At 46.5% G+C, this 14,840-nt stretch overlaps 1 long non-coding RNA gene across 1 annotated transcript; it reads right to left on the bottom strand.

Annotated features, from left to right (window-relative positions):
- Positions 1 to 2: 2 nt before the first annotated feature.
- On the bottom strand, positions 3 to 13,287 carry LOC127306415 (uncharacterized). Its single transcript, XR_007854651.2, has 3 exons — positions 12,862 to 13,287; positions 1,329 to 1,493; positions 3 to 766 (listed from the first exon to the last, which is right to left on the bottom strand). It is a non-coding gene; the product is annotated as an uncharacterized lncRNA (long non-coding RNA).
- Positions 13,288 to 14,840: the final 1,553 nt, after the last annotated feature.

Raw genomic sequence — 14,840 nt, forward strand, 5'->3', positions numbered from 1 at the left:
TGTAATTTCATCAAAAGTACAAAGTGATGTTATGTCCATCTGTACAAGGAATCAAGGGAAGTCTGAATTTTTAACTTTTGGTAGACAACACAACGTCCTTGAACATGTAGTGCTCCGCTGATTTACATCAATATTTCCATACATGTATCTTACGATGGTAAACTTGCAAGTCAGTAATGGTTGTTGATGGATTAACTTGCATCGCTAACTAGTTAAAATTATTCCAATCCATCGAAGCTAAGACAATGAAAAGAACAAACCATACTAGGCTACCTAGCTAGCACTCGCAATTGACTTCTCGCGCTCCATCAACCAAGTCACCATGGCAATATGCAGTCAACACCCAGATGAGGGTAACACTGTCAGGCTTAGCTTTGCTTCTCCCCATATCATCAAACAATCCGAGAGCTCTACCTGCCTGACGGCACTTCCTTGTTCTGCAGCCTTATCCATCCCTGATATTGCATCATGGAGGCATTTGCAATGTCCAGCGCAGCAATAACCTCGACATCTTCTACCACTAGAGGTGTGTAAATTATCCTGAAACAAGATCTTGTTGGTAACTGTATATTTTACGGTCTAAATTACACAAACGGAAATGAGACATGCACTTAACTGATAGTTTACTGATCATGATTAAAATGATACGATTGCTTTCACCAGAGACGGCACATATTACAAGTTTGATGCGAGTTCAACTGTCTCAACCAGATAGACACGGACCACACATAAAGCTTTGCGGACCTTTAGTTTGTATAGTAAGAATCTGCAAAGTTGTCAACACTGTAGGTTTGAGCTATAAAAACATGAATGAGGGTTTCCTCATATATGCTCTACGGAATGAACCTCACGACTATTATGCTACTATCGACAAAACGTGTAGAATGATTCACATCTATATATAAAAAATGATCATTCTAATTTTAACCTAAACTGAGCTGTCACACTTCAAAATGTTAACGGAGAAGGAAGTTTGTCACACTTACAATTTGCAAGGGAAGAGAAACGAGAACGGTTAATGTAAGTATCTCGTGCTACATGGCTCATCTGATATATTGTATCATATATGCAGTGTTCTCACCAATTATGAAAGGCCAAACTTAATGATCCTATATCGATTGTATGCTTAGAAATCATTCTATATAAATGCAGCGTCAAAAACTCTGTTCTGGTTCTGGGACGTAAACAATACAAACAGAAATCATGCAGCGACAGTCAGTTACACAGTTAACTAAACTACAGCATGCAGCAATGTGTTTGTTTCCTAAAGAGAGGAACAAAGACACAGGTCAATGTCTGACAGAAACAGATAAAGAGTTGAAGCGTACCCTGCTTCCCGTTCCATGGACTCGTCTTCCATGAACCGTACGCATGCGTGAAACGTAGCTTCATCCACTTGCGTATCTAGGTACATACATACTTAGTCTTGTCCTTGAGCCCAGCCATGCCGACCTTTTTCCCCATCTCATCCCCAAACAAGACACATACACCTGCTGCAGACATGCACACGCACCAAAATAAACAAGGAAATCAGCATTGTTCACGCAATCCACACTGGTGGAAAAAAGGGCTTTGGTCGCGGTTGGCAACTGCCATTAGTCGCGGTGGCGCAACCGCGACCAAAGCTGCGCGACTAAAGGCCCCCCCCTTTAGTCGCGGTTCCTTACGAACCGCGACTAAAGGCCCGTCCACGTGGGCCGCAGGCGAGCGCCAGGGCGGAGGACCTTTAGTCGCGGTTCTTCTGGCCAGCCGCGACTAAAGGCCTCCGCAGGGTTTAGGGTTTTAGCCCCCCTCCCCCTAAATCTGGTTTCTTTTTAATTTGTATTATTTTATTTCTTTTGGGTTTTAATTCTGAAGGAGTTTCACATATTTAGGCCAACCGCGACTAAAGGCCTCCGCAGGGTTTAGGGTTTTAGCCCCCCTCCCCCTAAATCTGGTTTCTTTTTAATTTGTATTATTTTATTTCTTTTGGGTTTTAATTTTGAAGGAGTTTCACATATTCTACGGTACTGTATACATACATGCATATGAATGTACAATTTCAAACAAATTTGAAATTAGAACCAAAAAGAATTCAAGAGGAATATACAATATATATTCAATATCGGATCACCATATACAATATATATTCAATATCGGATGACCATATACAATTTTGAACAAGTTAGTTACAAATTCTGGTGCATATAAAGTTCTACGTCATCGTAATAGTGTTCTCCTCTAGGATCGATGACTTCCCTCGCCAACCATCCAGCTAGTTCCTCTTGAAGTGGGCGGACGCGAGCTTGGACTAAGCGTCTTCCGGAGGTTATTCCTCGTGATGTTGTTCTCACACGTCTGGTCCCGCTCATTGCAGTATCTCCGGATCCTCTCACAAACATAGTATCCACATAGATTGGTCCCCGGTGGCTGAGTATCCCCGATCGTCCGCACCGCCATTTTAAAAGATAGCTCTTTTTTGAATTCACCGACCTTGGTATCTACGAACCGTCTCCAAACCCTACGAGGCAAAGAAAATTAAATAAACAAGAGAGTTATTAATTAGTTACTTGATATTAGGAAATGATGAACGAAATAGGCCGATCGATATAGAGCGCAAATGAATGAAAATAATTACTTTTGCAACATTTTTCTCATGTCGCCCCAAAGCGCCGGATCCATATTCAGAGAGTCGTGGACGAGAACAGAGGAGGTCTGAACTTTAATTACCATAAGAATCCGGTGGAACCTGCGGACACGATACATGCACAGTCATGCATAACTCATCGATTAGCCACATACCATGCATGGAGTAAACAAAAGAGAATGTGCTCAAGACAGAAACACTCACCCAAAATGGTAAGGAAATAGAATATCACTTTTCTGTTGCTGTTTTCTAATAAACCGCCACAGGTCATCCTCCACGTCGGCGGGGTGGTGTTCTAACACATGTGAATTAACGATGTGTGGGTCAATGAACCCAACATCATGGATGTTCCTTATTCGCATTTCCCGCTTCTTCATTCTCGCATAATAGCGTACACAACAAGATAGTTAGGACGGTGCAGGTGCAATGAACGAGATGGGGTAGAAATTAATAAATCACTTACGTAACGTAGCAACCGATGATAGATTTGTCGAGGTCGCGCAGATTGAACAATTGGAACAATTCACTCAGAGGAATTTGTACCCAGTAATGTTTGAAGTGATGCTCATATCTAACTTCCGCATAGATATAGTCTTTGGCGTTTTTATGTTTTATGTAACCCTTGTACCAATTTAGCAGACCTAGCATTTGTCGAGGTAGATCCCCTTCTGCGCGAGGCTCGACGAGAGGGCCATTCTTCACATATGTAAATACTACGTCCTTCATTGGCGCCTCATCAAGGCCTAGCAGTGCACGAAGAGTGATACCTAACTCGGCCGCTTGTTCTCTCGGCACTCGTTACGGTCAATCCATGTCTTTGCCGCAGCTGCTACGATATCGGGGGCATCCGGATCGGCGGCTTGCACTATGAGCGGGCGATCGATTGTTTACTTTGTTCCCCGAGCTGGGCAACTTCTTTCCCCTTTCTAATTTTGACTCGGCCTCGTCCTTCACGGCTTTCTTCTCCGCCAACTCTTTCCTGTTCTTGAACGCGAGTGCTTGCCTACGAAGTTCACGTAAATAGTCGTCGAGCAGATTCTTCGCGGCTTGGGACGGTGTGTTCAAAAATGACTTAGCCTTGCTTTTCCTTGTCGAATATACCGGCTTGGGCTCGCCCTCTATTTTCCTCTTGACGCTCGCCTTCCATTTCTCTAAATCAGCAGCCGCCCGCCTCGACTTCCTCGGCACTACTTTCCCAAGGCCTCGTGGGGAGAGGCTTCGGTGATACCTCCGGTACCTTTGTTTTCTTAGGTACGTAAGGGTCCGGGTTAATAACCCAGACTGCTTCGCTTCTTCGCCGGAGGTGGATTGGGGGCGGTACCGGTGTCCGATCACCCGCCGGACGAGGATGGGGCGGCGGCGTGGGCTGACGTGAATGAGGTGTATTAGGTGAAGCACCACCGCCACCGTCACCGCCACCGCCACCGTCAACGCCACCGCCACCGCCAACGTCACCCCCACAGCCACCACCACCACCGAACGGCGTGGACTTGTTGGCGCCTCGCCCTGAAACTTGATAAATTTCTTCTGCCATAGAATGAATCGGCGCTTGACATCTCCAAGTCTTTTCACCCCTTCAGGTGTAGCAATGTCAATGTCCAGGTTCTCAAACCCTTGGACTATCTCCTCCACCGTCACACGAGCATAGCCATCTTGAATGGGGTTGTTGTGGTGGAGTGCTCCAGTGGTAAAGCATCGCCGATGGCTACCTTCATGGACATGTTCCCGATAGGATAATACAGATGACATGCTTTCATCTCCTTTATATCGTCCACGGGGTAGCGAGGAGGCTCCGGTGCAGTAATTTCGACCACCGAGGCTCCGGTGCAGTAATTTCTATCGTCGGTGCACCAGTAGGTGAGGCCTCCGTGGAAGCCACGCTGCTTCTTCTCTCGCTGGCTTCCGAGATCCATTGGATGATCTTCAGCATGCTGCGCCCGAGCTGCATCTCTTTCGGCGACTAGTACACTCACGGTTTTCTTCATCACATCCATTTCCGTTACCAACTTCGCCACAACATCTGCATCCCGATCCATCTTTCTCTTACGGCTTCTGTAACCGTACGGGTCATCGTTCCGGGGAACCCTATTTTCCACGGAATGGGCCCCATGCCTCGTATACGTCCTCCGTGTTCAGGATTCCCGAGGGCTTTTGTCAGGGCGTCGTTCTCTCTGTTGAACCTGATCCTCCCCTCTTGAGCCTCCCTCATTGCCTCAATAAGCTTTTGGGTGGGTGTAATTATTTTGCCCCGATAAACACACTCCCCTGTCTCCGGGTTCGCCGATCCCCCATGCCCGTACCACCAGCTTTTGGCCCTTGGGTCCCATCCCTCCGTACTGGACGGATTCCTCGCGCCCTCAGCTCGTTCTCCATCTTCTCCCACTTAGGCTGCCAAAAGCGATACCCTCCTGGCCCCATTTTATGATTGTACTCCTTCTTGGCCGCATTTTCCTTATTTTTTTTCGATAGTTCAAGGAACTGCTCCGATTTCTTTTGCTTCACAAATTCTGGCCAATCATGGTGCCGTTTCTCATATTGTCCTTTGAAATCCGGAGTCTTGCCCTGGTTGACAAAGTCATGGGCTAGATTTTGCTTGTATTTCCGGAATGCGTTGGCCATCCTAGAAAGAAGCGAACTGTTTGACTAGCTTGCGCCTCTTCTTGTTTTCCGCAATCTTGTTACCCTCCTCATCGTATTTGCGGTATTCCGGAGGTAGAACGAAATGTTCCATAAGCTTGTTGAAGCAATCTTTTTTCTCTCTTATCGACAAAAGTGAAACCAACACGTGCCTTCTTTGGCTCATTCCACTCTGGCGGGTGATCGAGACGTTGTCTCTAACAACGGCTCCGCATTGGCCGACAAACTTGGTGGCGTTCTTGCTGGGCTCCAGCGGCCTGCCGGTTTCTTCGTCGACAACATCGATGGTGCATGTTTCTCCTGCTTTCATCGTCTTGGTTGCGCCACGCTTTGACGACGTACTCGATTTTTTCGACGATCCGGCCGAGGGCTAAAATAAGAAAGAGAGTCGCGCGCGTTAGTACACACACATTTATTCAAATCAGTTAGTTGTATCACCAGACGCTCAATATGTATATATATATATATATACCTCGGCGCGGAGGTGGTTGCTACTTCCAATTGAAGATCGTCGTTTATCGACGTTTCTTCGCATCATCTCGCTTGCCGACGGCGCCCTTCATCTTCACACTCAAGGTTCGGATAAGAAGAGATATCATCTTCTTCTTCTCCGGTCGGCACATATGGAATATCGCCTTTTATGATGCCGAACATATGGTCTTCGGCGTCCGGATCATAGTTGTCCAGAATCGGGTCAGCTCTATCGTCCGCCATATGTCGATCCTGAAAACATGTAGTCAAAACAAATTAATTAAGTGAAGAAGGGGTGGTGGCGGTGGCAAAAGGGCGGTGGCAAAAAGGAGGGGGCCGGCGAGCTGGAAGGGGTTGGGAGAGGGTGTCGCGGAAGAGCGCGAGACGGGGCGGTAGACGACGGCGTCACGGAGAGGGAGGCGTATGCGGAGGGGGCGACGAGGGGCTCGCTCCCCTCGCATACGCGCGCGGTGGCGGTGGTGAAAGGGCGGTGGCGAAAGGGCGGTGGCGGTGCCGAGGACACATAACCCTCGCGCGGTGGTTAAGTTATGTGTCCTCGGCGCCCTAGTGCGTGTGTGTGGCACGCCGTCCTAATGCGTGTGTGTGGCGCGCGCCCCGGCCGGCCTTCGGGCCTCCGTCTCCCCCTAGAACGAGTACGTTTTATGAAGTCAAGATTTTCAGTCAAAATTATTAAGTCAAAAAAAGTCAAAATTTTAAGTCTCAAATTACAAGTCTTCTTTTAGTTTTTTAAGTCTCAAAATTTTAACTCTCAATTATTTAGTTAATTTTAAGTCTCAAATTTTAAGTCTAAAATTTTAAGTCTCAAATTTTTAAGTCTCAAATTTTATGTCTTCTTGTAGTTTTTTAAGTCTCAAATTATAAGTCTCAATTTTTAGTTAATTTTAATTTCGAAATTAACAAAAACTAAAACTAAAAAAAAAGAAAAAAAAATTGGCCGGGCCGGCCGGTATGCGCGCGGCGCCCTCGTGGCCGGCGCGCCTCTCTCGGCCGGCGGCGCGCCTCTCTCTGGCGGTGGCGCGCGCGGCCCGCGCCTCTCTCTCTACGGCGGCGCGCGCGGTACGTGCGCGGCGGGCTGCGGCGACACGGGCGCGGCGCGGCGGGCGGCGGCGGGCGGTTTGGATCCTTACGGGGCTACGACGGCGAGTGGCGGCGGTCGATGGCGCGCGGTGGCGGCGGTCGATGGTGCGCGGCGGGTGGCGGCGGTCGATGGCGCGCGGCGGCGTCTGCGTCGAGGAGGCGTCGGCGGCGTCGTCGAGGCGCGCGGCGAAGATCGTCTCGACACGAACGGGCGGAGGAAGAAGGGAACTGCGCGCCGTTCGGCCGCGCGATATTTATAGCGGATGACCTTTAGTCGCGGTTGGGGTCACCAACCGCGACTAAAGGCTACCCTTTAGTCGCGGTTGGTGACCCCAACCGCGACTAAAGCCTTTTCGCCCCATTTGAGGTTCCGCGGAAAATGACCTTTAGTCGCGGTTGGCCCGGCCAACCGCGACTAAAGGCTTTTTTTCGAAATTATTTCATTTCAGAAATGTTTAGAATACATATAATATATCAAAAAATTCATAAAAATAAAACTAATTCAATTCAAAATTTTAAAAATACATATAATATATCAAAAAATTCATAAAAATAAAACTAATTCAATTCAAAATTTTAAAAATACATATAATATATCAATAAATTCAGAAAAATAAAACTAATTCAATTCAAAATGTTAAAAATACAAATAATATATCAATAAATTCAGAAAAAAAAACTAATTCAAATAAAACTAATTCATTTCAATATGTTAAAAATACAAATAATATATCAAAAAACTAAGAAAAATAAAACTAATTCAATTCAAAATGTTTAAAATACATATAATATATCAAAAAATTCATAAAAATAAAACTAATTCAATTCAAAATCTTAAAAATACAAATAATATATCAAAAAATTCATAAAAATAAAACTAATTCAATTCAAAATCTTAAAATACAAATAATATATCAAAAAATTCAGAAAAATAAAACTAATTCAATTCAAAATTTTAAAACCCCCTCTTCCCGCCTCTTTCCGCCGCCGCCCTCGTCCCGCCTCGTCTTCCCGCCATTTCTTCCCTGTCGTCCCGCCTCTTTCTTCCCGCCAATTGTTTCCCGCCAATTTCTTTCGGCCTCTTTCTTCCCGCCAATTTTTTCCCGCCAATTTCTTCCCGCCACTTTCTCCCCGCCTCTTTCTTCCCGCGTCTGTCTTCCCGCTCCCATTTTTCCCGCCATTTGTCAGTACATATAGGTAGCCCGCCTTGGCCAGCATCACATCTCTACAATCTCTCATCACTCTCTCATGGCTTCCACCGCACCCACTCTAACCTACCAGCAGGTGGAGGAGCTTTGCGCCTCGAACTACCCTTGCCCTCGTGGCTACCGCGTCCTGCCGGCTGGAGCCTAAGCGCCGGCGGCGTGCCGGTCCCTCCCGTCCCTCAGGGTACTGCGCGCCGGGCGGCCATTACGAACCACTACTACCTCGACCTCACGCCGGAGCAGCGGATGAATCCCCGTTGGCATCCCGATAACCAGCATACTTGGGACGCCTTCTTCATCAATCGGCGTGAGAGGGCGCTCGCTGTATGAGGAGGACGGTCTGCCTCCTGAAACTTCCACGAGGCCGGCCGTCGGCTATGGTGGTACGGCCGGACTCTGCAGAGCGTCATGGACTACATCACGGCCGGCGATATCCCCGCTGCGCTACCCTCGCTTGAGCCACGAGCGCCGCCCGACGACAGCGACGACAGCAGCGACGACGATGCCGGCAACTTAGAAGGCGACGACTACCAGTACAACGGCGGCGGCTATGAAGACTACGAGTATGCATATTATACGCCTAGGCAGGAGTATGACTAAATCACTCCAAATTTCATGTATGCAGGAGTATGACTTAGTCACTCCAAATTTCCTGTATGAAGGAGTATGACTTAGTCACTCCAAATTTCATGTATGCATGCAGGAGTATGACTTAGTCACTCCAAATTTCATGTATCATCAGTGCTATCTCGAGTCAATTGAATCATTCGAAAATGGACACCAAACACATCACGGGTAATATAATTCACATGATTCATTCAACAAAGTTTGGTACAATAAATTATTACACATCATTTCTTCCCTTGTGTCCCTGCTTGCTTACGATTGTGCCGTATCCATGGAGCATCCTCATCATTTAACTTAATGCTTGGGTCGGTGTTCACTTTGAAGGGCGGAATTTCAGCAAACATATTATAATCTTCTGACATGTCTGTCTTGTCCTCCACTCCCACGATGTTTCTTATCCCGAACAGAACAATGTGGCGCTTTGGATCATCGCATGATGTACCGATCGTTTTCTTATCTTTCCGTTTCCTCGATTTGCTACTCATGTCCTTCACATAGAAAACCTGAGCGACATCTTTCGCTAGGACGAATGGTTCGTCAAGATAACCAAGATTGTTGAAATCCACCATTGTCATTCCGTATTGCTGGTCCACCTTTACCCCACCTCCTGTTAGCTTGAACCATTTGCACCGGAACAAAGGGACCCTAAAGGAGGGTCCATAGTCAAGTTCCCATATCTCCTCTATGTAACCATAATATGTGACCTTTTGCCCATTCTTGGTTGCTGCATCAAAGCGGACACCACTGTTTTGGTTGGTGCTCTTTTTATCTTGGGCGATCGTGTAAAATGTATTCCCATTTATCTCGTACCCTTGGAAAGTCGTTATAGTCGAAGATGGTGTCTTGGCCAACATGTACAATGATCTACAACCTTATTGTCACTCATTAAATGTTTTCTCAACCAACTGCCGAAAGTCTCCATGTGGGCCTTCCTAATCCAGGATTCGGGCTTCCTGTGGTTGTCCGAGCGTAAAATATTCTTGTGTTTCTCAAAGTACGGAGCAACCAAGCTGGAATTGGTCGAACTGTGTGGTGTGCTTCGATCGGAGAATGGCCGTCCATACATATCATTGATTTCCTTCCGATCGTGCCTTTTCCACTTAGTCTCCCCTCGTGCCGCGATTGAGGAAGACCAATCGGCTTAAGGTCGGGAACAAAGTCAACACAAAACTCAATTACCTCCTCATTTCCATAGCCCTTGGCGATGCTTCCTTCTCGGCCTAGCACGGTTACGAACATATTTCTTTAATACTCCCATGAACCTCTCGAAGGGGAACATATTGTGTAGAAATACAGACCGAGAATGGAAATCTCATCGACTAGGTGAACCAGGAGGTGCGTCATAATATTGAAGAAGGATGGCGGGAACACCAACTCGAAACCGACAAGACATTGGATCACATCGTTACAGAATCGTGGTAGAACTTCTGGATTGATTACCTTCGAGAGATTGCATTGAGGAATGCACATAGCTTCACAATGGGCGATCGAACATTTTTCCGGCAGGAGCCCTCAAAGCAATCGGAAGCAATTGCGTCATAATCACGTGGCGGTCGTGAGACTTCAGGTTTTGGAACTTTTTCTCCGCCATGTTTATTATTCCCTTTATATTGGACGAGAATCCTGACGGGACCTTCATACCGCTCAGGCATTCAAAAAAGATGACCTTCTCTTCTTTGGTCGAGCGTAGCCGGCACGACCTTGAAACCGTTCCGGATGCCGGTCATCGTGGTCTTTCAAACTTTGCTGGTCCTGCCGTGCTTCCTTTGTATCATTTGACTTCCCATACACGCCCAAGAAGCTTAGGATGTTCACGCAAATATTCTTCGTAACGTGCATCACGTCGATTGCAGAGCGGACTTCTAGGACTTTCCAATATTCTAGCTCCCGAATATAGATTTCTTCTTCCACATGGCTACGTGCCCGTCGGCTCCCTTCGGAACTGATTGTCCGCCAGACCCTTTCCAAAGATGACTTTCAAACCCTTGACCATATCAAATACCTCAGCACCGGTGTGTTCCGCAGCTTCGGCCGGTGATCTGCCTTGCCGTTGTAATGCTTGCCTTTCTTTCTTCTTGGATGACCTTTCGGAAGAAATCGACGATGCCCAAGGTACACGTTCTTCTTACAATTTGGCAAATGTACACTTTCGGTCTCATGTAAGCAGTGCGTGCATGCATTGTATCCCTTATTTGACAGTCCCGAAAGGTTACTAAGAGCAGGCCAATCGTTGATGGTTACGAAAAGCAACGCTCGTAGGTCAAATTCCTCTTCTTTGTGCTCATCCCACACACGGACACCAGGTCTGCCCCACAGCTGTAAAGTTCATCAACTAATGGCCTTAGGTACACATCGATGTCGTTGCCGGGTTGCTTCGGACCTTGGATGAGCACTGGCATCATAATGAACTTCCGCTTCATGCACAACCAAGGAGGAAGGTTGTAGATGCATAGAGTCACGGGCCCGGTACTATGGCTGGAGCTCGCTCGCCAAAAGGATTCATGCCATCCGTACTTAGACCAAATCTTATGTTCCTTGCGTCACTGCAAAATCTTTGAACTCTCTGTCGATCTTTCTCCATTATGCGTTCCATCTGCGGGGTGTCTCAACTCCCCGTCCGACTTACGGTCCTCTTTGTGCCATCGCAACAACTTGGCATGCTCTTTGTTCCCGAACAGACGTTTCAACCGTGGTATTATAGGAGCATACCACATCACCTTGGCGGGAACCCTCTTCCTGGGTTTCTCGGCCCTCAACATCGTCACCAGGGTCATCGCCTCGATCTTATAACGCAATGCGATTGCATACCGGGAATTCATTCAAATTCTCGTATTCACCGCGGTAGAGGATGCAATCGTTGATGCATGCATGTATCTTCAGAACCTCTAAACCTAGAGGGCAGACAACCTTCTTTGCTTCGTACGTAGTGGCGGGCAACTCGTTATTCTTTGGAAACATATTCTTCAACATTTTCAGCAAGTTTTCAAATGCCGAGTCAGCTACACCTGCCTGTGCCTTCCATCTCAAGAAATCCAGTGTGCAGCCCAGCTTTTTCAGACCATCATCGCATCCGGGGTACAGCGCCTTCTGTGATCCTCTAACATGCGATCCAAATTCTCCCTCTCTTTTTCAGTTTCGCAGCGTCTCCGTGCATCAGCAATGGTCCGACCAAGATCATCAACGGGATCATCACGTGCCTCTTCTTCACCTTCCCCTTCACCTTCCCCTTCACCTTCAGCATCCTCCATGAAAGTATCACCGAAATGAGCAAGATAGCTTTCATCGATGAAATCATCCCCTTCTTCATCTTCTTCCATTATAACCCCTCTTTCTCCATGCTTGGTCCAACAATTATAGCTTGGCATGAAACCGTGCCGAAGCAGGTGCATGTGAACATCTCTTGAGGAAGAGTAACCCTTCCGATTCTTACATTTAACACATGGACAGATAACAAAACCCTCCTGCTTGTTCGCATTAGCCACTACGAGGAAATCTTTCAAACCCGCACTGAACTCGCCGGAGAGTCGGTTACCGTACATCCATTGTCGATTCATCTGCATTATTATAATATAAAATATATAATTAACCATCATGCATTTGTTAAACTAACTAGCTACAAACAATATAAATTAAACAATGAACTACACACACATGCACATTTTATCAACGACACATCAAAGGTTCAAGTTGCTAACCGCGATCGAGGAGGAAAAAATAAATGAGAAAGCTCAAGTGTGGCTCCAACACTTCATATCATGTTTGTTTCATGCTCTTGGGGCATTTCATCAAACACCTTATGTGCATAAGAGGAACCAAAAGCAAACCTAACACCCACTTGTGAGCTTGTGAAGAGAATGGCACCAAATGGCTAAGTGTTGGCTGCTGGATGGGTATATATAGGGGAGGGGCTTTAGTCCCGGTTGGCCTGGCCAACCGCGACTAAAGGCCTTCGGGCACCTTTAGTCGCGGTTGGCCTGGCCAACCGCGACTAAAGACCCCCCACGTGCACCGGCTGGCCACCGAGCGCCCTGGGCCCAGGCCTTTGGTCGCGGTTCTCCTCCCGAACCGCGACTAAAGGTACCATTTGTCGCGGATCCTGCAGCATCGCGACTTATGGGGCTCACCCGAAGCCTGTTTTTCCACCAGTGCCATCGGTATAGCTAGCAGCGCAGCAGCATTTTAGCAAGAGGGGTTGACCTGGAGATCGTTCGAGAGCACGGCGTCGGTGATGGTGGTGCGGAGGAGAGATAGAGGTCGGCGCCGAGGGCGGCCTCGGGGTGGACGGCACGCTGCATGACGGTGTCGCGGATGAGCATGTCGTCGAGCTTCTGTATCTGTTGGATCTGCTTCGCCATCATCCGCTTCTTGGCCATGCACCGCACCACCCACAGCTACAGAGGTGCCGGCGGCAGCGGCGAAACCTGCTCAAGCCGGACAAAGGGAATTGACAAAGCCAGAGCGCGTCGGCAGCGGCCGGAAACCTAACTGACGGGGTAAATGAGGAGGGTCGGGTGGGAGATATGGACAGGTGGGGGTGGGGGCCATCTGGAGTCCAAATTACCTATCTACCCTTTTAGTAAATGAAGTAAATCCAGATTTCCAGTTCTTTTCAGTACTTTCTAATAATTTCTTTCCAGTACTTTCTAGTACCACCTATTTATCCACCATTGGATTGTGTTGGTTGGACGGTTCCTAAATTCCCCAACCATTGTAAAACTTGTATATAAAGTTATCTAAACTTTATAAAAACAAACTTACATTTAAGAAAAATTATATAAATACCAGTATATTTCGTCGAGAATAAATTTTGCTCGGTGGCCACAGAAATAACCGGTTTTTGGCGTGATTTCGAAAATCTTGGCTGAAAAAGCATTTAAGTCGCATTTAGGTCTTGTCTTGTGTCGAAAAATGCAAGGCGACGCGCTACCCGTCAGGTTGCTGTGGTATATATGAACCTCACAGAAAGAAGAAAAAACGATGTGAGCTAGCTCTTGATCGACGGTGAGAACAATAATTTTGAGTTTTTGACAAGGACATACAATTATCCCGTCGTAGAGGCACGAGCAGCTGATGATCGCGTGCAAGCCGTACGTACCAGTTAGGTCGCTTTGCTAGTCATGCATGAGTCATGACACCAAAAAATCCACAGTGATCGCCCTTTAATTTAATCCCGTGTCGTCGGATCCCATGTTTCGCTGGGAGCATGCATACGTCCCGATCGCCCGCGGAAAAAGGATAAAAAGGAAGAACCTAAACTTCACGAGCTAGGTATCATTTTGTTCGCCGTAGGACGTCGTCCCTTGACCTGAGCCCTGAGGTAAGCAACACATTGGTAGGCAAACTAAGTAACAAAAACCTCAATTTGCGAGTAAACAATTGTTCGAGCCCGTCAGGGCAAGGCTACCAAGCAAAATTCGAGTTCAAGTGGGACTTCCTTTACAACAGAAAAAAAAACCATGATCTTGAACCATCCCACATGACCGTGCAGCAGGGATTTTTTTTCTCGGCCGATATTTCAGAAATATCGCTGGTAACTGGTTTTCTCCACCGGTATAAGAAAATACATGCCAATATTTCTCTATTTTTTTGTAATTTACTCAAATTTGATATTTTTTAACAAATTTTAGATGAATTTCAAAAAAAATTGAAAAATATCACATGGTATTTGGATCAGTATTACCAGTATTTCCGACAACCGGTAATACCGGTGCCCACCGGTATTTTTCCTAGAACGAGAAAAAAACATTGACATCTAGATAGTCCGTAACGCGACACTACAATTGAAAGCCCTAGAAATTAATCTATTGGAGCATAGATTGGGTTAAGTATCTCTTTCATCCAATTGATTTTTAATTACAAAAATTAGAGGATTCAAATCCATACGATTTTTGTAGGGATTGTTTGACTTGTGGAATTAAACCGTAGGATTTTGTTTGAACGAATCATTTGGCTAAATTACAAAGAAAATCTAACATCTTTTTTTTTTGAAGCTTGGATATATTACTTAAGACATAATTGTTTCATTACATTCACTATTGGCCATGTCCTCCACACCGGATGGGACTGCACCAAAAAGAACACACTCAGTAGACTCATTACGCCCCAGTTTTGCCAGGTTATGAGCGACCTGGTTTGCAGCACGGTTGATCTTGGAAACTGAATAGCTTGGGAATAGA

Source organism: Lolium perenne, chromosome 6 (assembly GCF_019359855.2).
Source record: "Lolium perenne isolate Kyuss_39 chromosome 6, Kyuss_2.0, whole genome shotgun sequence".
NCBI classification, from domain to species: Eukaryota; Viridiplantae; Streptophyta; class Magnoliopsida; order Poales; family Poaceae; genus Lolium; species Lolium perenne.